At 53.3% G+C, this 6962-nt stretch overlaps 2 non-coding genes across 2 annotated transcripts; both read left to right on the top strand.

The window, feature by feature from the left end:
- The first annotated feature begins 3934 nt into the window (after window positions 1–3934).
- LOC126453756 (small subunit ribosomal RNA) lies at window positions 3935–5849 on the top strand. The gene has a single exon (XR_007585042.1). It is a non-coding gene; the product is annotated as a small subunit ribosomal RNA (ribosomal RNA).
- A 354-nt stretch (window positions 5850–6203) lies between these two features.
- Window positions 6204–6358, top strand: LOC126453753 (5.8S ribosomal RNA). Its single transcript, XR_007585039.1, has one exon. It is a non-coding gene; the product is annotated as a 5.8S ribosomal RNA (ribosomal RNA).
- The last annotated feature ends 604 nt before the right edge of the window (window positions 6359–6962 follow it).

The following is a 6962-nucleotide window of genomic DNA, read 5'->3' as shown; positions in this document are numbered from 1 at the left end:
GCGACATTCCCGCTGTCCATATACATGAGCTGCGAGCTGTACCACGTACGAGCTACAGACGCGATCGCGTTGCTCTCTGTACGAATGCAGATGCTCAGCGGCAGCTAGGAGGCGCTCCATCCATGTCGGTACCGGTGAGCGTTGCACTCGCAGTCGCAAAAACGTACGGCAAGTATATTACTCGGAAGAGTCAATGACAGTCCAAGCCCCCCCTGCGTGGGAAGAGTCTTTCTAGGCCATGACCCACCAGAAGGGCGCAGCGTCCCCCACCCCAGACATGTGACGTCACACTATCGGTATTGACGACTAGACTGATTCCTTATAATCATTTGCCATACACCGGTGGAAGCTGCCGAGACGAGTAACTACATGGCGGCCTCGCCGTGTCACTAATGTACAGAGATACAACAGTTTCGACTGGAACCGGATGAAACGTATACACGGCGCTGATTAGTAATAGATAGAGCCATCAAAATACAGATAATGTATACAACTGTCCGTATACATGCTGAAAGACTCTGCTCACAATCACAACCACACGTCAGCCAGACACTCTTATCACGCACTACTCTCTGCCTGTAACAGGCACAGAGACAATATGTAAGCACCAGCATGGAACAACACCCAGTGCATCCTCTCCGCCACATTAGACAATCCACACTATCATAACCAGACCGGGAGGTCCACTCACAAAACAGAATATCCCACCCTTCCGACAACCACCATTGCTCAGCTAAGCCACCAACACCCACACACGTCCTACACAGGGGTACACCCAACATCACAATACTGCCTCCTGTCACAGCACACAAACAATGGCAGGAATGAAAGACACAGGTCTGCCACAAGCATGGAATCAGAGCGCCGCCTGTCATGAGCCAAAGGTGCATCCTGACGTGGCAAATCAGATGATGCCGCAGGCATCCACTTACTATAATCACAATCAACAAACCGGCCGCCGCCGCCGCCGCCCCCCCCCCCCCCCCCCCCCAATACACCTTTCCTTACAACAATGTGTACCTTAACCTAACCCATATTGCGCCTTAACCTAACCCATATTGCGCCTTAACCTAACCCATATTGCGCCTTAACCTAACCCATATTGCGCCTTAACCTAACCCATATTGCGCCTTAACCTAACCCATATTGCGCCTTAACCTAACCCATATTGCGCCTTAACCTAACCCATATTGCGCCTTAACCTAACCCATATTGCGCCTTAACCTAACCCATATTGCGCCTTAACCTAACCCATATTGCGCCTTAACCTAACCCATATTGCGCCTTAACCTAACCCATATTGCGCCTTAACCTAACCCATATTGCGCCTTAACCTAACCCATATTGCGCCTTAACCTAACCTATATTGTCCCTTAACCTAACCCATATTGTCGCTTAACCTAACCTATATTGCGCCTTAACCTAACCCATATTGCGCCTTAACCTAACCCATATTGTCCCTTAACCTAACCCATATTGTCCCTTAACCTAACCTATATTGTCCCTTAACCTAACCTATATTGTCCCTTAACCTAACCCATATTGTCCCTTAACCTAACCTATATTGTCCCTTAACCTAACCTATATTGTCCCTTAACCTAACCTATATTGTCCCTTAACCTAACCTATATTGTCCCTTAACCTAACCTATATTGTCCCTTAACCTAACCTATATTGTCCCTTAACCTAACCTATATTGTCCCTTAACCTAACCCATATTGTCCCTTAACCTAACCGATATTGTCCCTTAACCTAACCTATATTGTCCCTTAACCTAACCTATATTGTCCCTTAACCTAACCTATATTGTCCCTTAACCTAACCTATATTGTCCCTTAACCTAACCTATATTGTCCCTTAACCTAACCTATATTGTCCCTTAACCTAACCTATATTGTCCCTTAACCTAACCTATATTGTCCCTTAACCTAACCTATATTGTCCCTTAACCTAACCTATATTGTCCCTTAACCTAACCTATATTGTCCCTTAACCTAACCTATATTGTCCCTTAACCTAACCCATATTGTCCCTTAACCTAACCCATATTGTCCCTTAACCTAACCCATATTGTCCCTTAACCTAACCCATATTGTCCCTTAACCTAACCTATATTGTCCCTTAACCTAACCCATATTGTCCCTTAACCTAACCCATATTGTACCGTAACCTAACCTATATTGTACCTTAACCTAACCTATATTGTACCTTAACCCAACACACGTTGGGCCTTAACCTGCTCTGTAATTGTCATACGACGCGTTAAATTAGTGTAGTGTTGCCTAACTGCAACCCCCGCAATATAGTTTGCTACTCGCACTGGCCCGGTCCCCAGAGTATCGCTTCATGTTAAACACCTTGCAGCTATACACTGTAATGCGGATGGCAGCAGGACGTACATGCTCAATGCCCTTCGCAGTTGTTCATTGGCATTCGCATGGCGAAGCACAGCCTACGTTGTGGTACGGCTTGTGTCAACTGTCCGCTGATGTTGTACGTCCAAATCACACACTGTACTGCACATTGGTCCTCATGTAACTGAATGATACATCGTGGTACATGTGTGACCGTACCACGACTGCGCCAACAACGGCGAACCATACGGTCCAAATATTGTGCACTCAGCTACGTGTCGTCTCCCTATAAGAGCTGGATTGAAGTATGGTATGCCGTGGATGGCGATCAGCATGAGCCGTCTGTTGATGTAGTGGCGCGTGTTGTCAGACGTAGTCGTCTCTTCTCACACACCGTGATAGCATGGTGCACTGCGTTCCACATCTGCGACATGCGACAGAGGCCGGTTGACAGTCGTTCGCGCAATGGACATCGCATACGTACGGGGGCCACCTTCCACGTGTTCGCGAAGCGTGCACATGTTGTTGCGTGTATGTGGGCAGACATAGTGTGTCGTGACACCTGACACAGGCATGCAACAATCGTTGAATTTGCAAATGGCGATGGACGTCTACGTTTGCTGGTGACGTTACGCAAATGAAGAACTGGTAAACCGTTGTGGTGCGGTTGTTCTCGCTAGAGGTGAATCAGTGATGGCGACGATCGGTTGAGCTACCAACCGGTTGTTTCAGCGATACCCACCATGCCCACGAACGTGAATGGCATGTGGGTGTGAAGCGATACGCGGCGGTGGCTGGGTGGGACCGTCCCCGGCCGGTGAGGGGGGGCCTCCCGGCGTGGCTGGCCGCGCGGTGCGTGGGCGCACGCGCTACAGCCGGCTGGTGGGGGCGGCCAGTGGCAGGCGCGCCGGCCGACGGAGGCGGCAGGCGGCGCAGCTGCGCGCCGGCGCACCCTGCACGCGGCGCCGTGCGGCCAAAGTAGGTCCTCGCGGGCCCGGTGCGAAGCGCGGTGGACATCTGCAGTGTGCTGGTCCGATTGAGGACTGTGTGCGCTGAGGATGCGCCGCCGCCCGGCGCTCGGCGCCGCGACGCCGTCTGCTGCTCGGTCGCCTCTGCGGTTCTCGCAGGTGGATTGTATCGCAGCTGTGCGGACGTGTTGGCGCGTGCGCTGTGCTGGGAGAGTTCGCTTCGGCACCCAAGTGGGGCTTTTGTCCTTCTGTGGCGCTGGCGTTGGAGCTGCCGGCCACCCGTAGGTGGCGCGTGTTGTCTCCCGCCGGCAATGCCACGACAGCACGCTCCCGGGCCTCTGTCGGCAGCGGCAAGCTCAGTTGGGAGCACGGGTGGTCGCACCTAAAGCGTCTACTCGCCAAACTCCGGGCGATTGCGCCTCTCTCGAACCCGACCAAGTACTTAGGACGGCGCTGCGCGCCGCCGGGACCTGAGAGGGTTTCGAGGTGTATTGTGCAGGGGAGCTCAGCCTCCTCCTGTTTGCAGAATAATTGAGCGGACGCTTGCGTGTTCGCGCGGGCCCCCGGGACACACTCCCGGGCGGCCGGCTGCTCAGCTCTAGTTGACGCAGCTCCCTGGTTGATCCTGCCAGTAGTCATATGCTTGTCTCAAAGATTAAGCCATGCATGTCTCAGTACAAGCCGCATTAAGGTGAAACCGCGAATGGCTCATTAAATCAGTTATGGTTCCTTAGATCGTACCCACGTTTACTTGGATAACTGTGGTAATTCTAGAGCTAATACATGCAAACAGAGTCCCGACCAGAGATGGAAGGGACGCTTTTATTAGATCAAAACCAATCGGTCGGCTCGTCCGGTCCGTTTGCCTTGGTGACTCTGAATAACTTTGGGCTGATCGCACGGTCCTCGTACCGGCGACGCATCTTTCAAATGTCTGCCTTATCAACTGTCGATGGTAGGTTCTGCGCCTACCATGGTTGTAACGGGTAACGGGGAATCAGGGTTCGATTCCGGAGAGGGAGCCTGAGAAACGGCTACCACATCCAAGGAAGGCAGCAGGCGCGCAAATTACCCACTCCCGGCACGGGGAGGTAGTGACGAAAAATAACGATACGGGACTCATCCGAGGCCCCGTAATCGGAATGAGTACACTTTAAATCCTTTAACGAGTATCTATTGGAGGGCAAGTCTGGTGCCAGCAGCCGCGGTAATTCCAGCTCCAATAGCGTATATTAAAGTTGTTGCGGTTAAAAAGCTCGTAGTTGGATTTGTGTCCCACGCTGTTGGTTCACCGCCCGTCGGTGTTTAACTGGCATGTATCGTGGGACGTCCTGCCGGTGGGGCGAGCTGAAGGCGTGCGACGCGCCTCGTGCGTGCTCGTGCGTCCCGAGGCGGACCCCGTTGCAATCCTACCAGGGTGCTCTTGAGTGAGTGTCTCGGTGGGCCGGCACGTTTACTTTGAACAAATTAGAGTGCTTAAAGCAGGCAAGCCCGCCTGAATACTGTGTGCATGGAATAATGGAATAGGACCTCGGTTCTATTTTGTTGGTTTTCGGAACCCGAGGTAATGATTAATAGGGACAGGCGGGGGCATTCGTATTGCGACGTTAGAGGTGAAATTCTTGGATCGTCGCAAGACGAACAGAAGCGAAAGCATTTGCCCAAGTATGTTTTCATTAATCAAGAACGAAAGTTAGAGGTTCGAAGGCGATCAGATACCGCCCTAGTTCTAACCATAAACGATGCCAGCCAGCGATCCGCCGCAGTTCCTCCCGATGACTCGGCGGGCAGCCTCCGGGAAACCAAAGCTTTTGGGTTCCGGGGGAAGTATGGTTGCAAAGCTGAAACTTAAAGGAATTGACGGAAGGGCACCACCAGGAGTGGAGCCTGCGGCTTAATTTGACTCAACACGGGAAACCTCACCAGGCCCGGACACCGGAAGGATTGACAGATTGATAGCTCTTTCTTGATTCGGTGGGTGGTGGTGCATGGCCGTTCTTAGTTGGTGGAGCGATTTGTCTGGTTAATTCCGATAACGAACGAGACTCTAGCCTGCTAACTAGTCGCGTGACATCCTTCGTGCTGTCAGCGATTACTTTTCTTCTTAGAGGGACAGGCGGCTTCTAGCCGCACGAGATTGAGCAATAACAGGTCTGTGATGCCCTTAGATGTTCTGGGCCGCACGCGCGCTACACTGAAGGAATCAGCGTGTCTTCCTAGGCCGAAAGGTCGGGGTAACCCGCTGAACCTCCTTCGTGCTAGGGATTGGGGCTTGCAATTGTTTCCCCATGAACGAGGAATTCCCAGTAAGCGCGAGTCATAAGCTCGCGTTGATTACGTCCCTGCCCTTTGTACACACCGCCCGTCCGCTACTACCGATTGAATGATTTAGTGAGGTCTTCGGACTGGTACGCGGCATTGACTCTGTCGTTGCCGATGCTACCGGAAAGATGACCAAACTTGATCATTTAGAGGAAGTAAAAGTCGTAACAAGGTTTCCGTAGGTGAACCTGCGGAAGGATCATTACCGACTAGACTGCATGTCTTTCGATGTGCGTGTCGTGTCGCGCAACACGCTACCTGTACGGCTCGCAGTAGCCGTGCGCCGCGTGCGGAACCACGCGTGCTTCTCAAAACTAACGCCAATGTTGTGTGGTACGAGCGCTGAAGCGCTGGAGCGGCTGGCCTGCGGCACCTGGCGCCTGGCGCCGGTTTTGAATGACTTTCGCCCGACTGCCTGTCCGCTCCGGTTGTGGAGCCGTACGACGCCCATCGGCCGTGAGGCTGTTGGACACAGAACGCTTGAACAGGGGGCCGCCACACGCCTACGTCCCGCCTATGCAACTGTCTTGAAAGAGACAGTGGAAACTAAGAAAAAGATCACCCAGGACGGTGGATCACTCGGCTCGTGGGTCGATGAAGAACGCAGCAAATTGCGCGTCGACATGTGAACTGCAGGACACATGAACATCGACGTTTCGAACGCACATTGCGGTCCATGGATTCCGTTCCCGGGCCACGTCTGGCTGAGGGTCGGCTACGTATACTGAAGCGCGCGGCGTTTGCCCCGCTTCGCAGACCTGGGAGCGTCGCGGCCGCCTGTGGGGCCGGCCGCGCCTCCTTAAACGTGCGATGCGCGCCCGTCGCCTGGCGGTTCGCATACCGGTACTTACTCGGTAGCGTGCACAGCCGGCTGGCGGTGTGGCGTGCGACACCTCGTACAACGACCTCAGAGCAGGCGAGACTACCCGCTGAATTTAAGCATATTACTAAGCGGAGGAAAAGAAACTAACAAGGATTCCCCCAGTAGCGGCGAGCGAACAGGGAAGAGTCCAGCACCGAACCCCGCAGGCTGCCGCCTGTCGTGGCATGTGGTGTTTGGGAGGGTCCACTACCCCGACGCCTCGCGCCGAGCCCAAGTCCAACTTGAATGAGGCCACGGCCCGTAGAGGGTGCCAGGCCCGTAGCGGCCCGGTGCGAGCGTCGGCGGGACCTCTCCTTCGAGTCGGGTTGCTTGAGAGTGCAGCTCCAAGTGGGTGGTAAACTCCATCTGAGACTAAATATGACCACGAGGACCGATAGCGAACAAGTACCGTGAGGGAAAGTTGAAAAGAACTTTGAAGAGAGAGTTCAAAAGTAC

Source organism: Schistocerca serialis, unplaced genomic scaffold (assembly GCF_023864345.2).
Source record: "Schistocerca serialis cubense isolate TAMUIC-IGC-003099 unplaced genomic scaffold, iqSchSeri2.2 HiC_scaffold_96, whole genome shotgun sequence".
In the NCBI taxonomy this organism is placed as follows: domain Eukaryota; kingdom Metazoa; phylum Arthropoda; class Insecta; order Orthoptera; family Acrididae; genus Schistocerca; species Schistocerca serialis.
The sequence above is the reverse complement of the archived record's forward strand: the minus strand, read 5'-3'. Positions and strand labels throughout refer to the sequence as shown.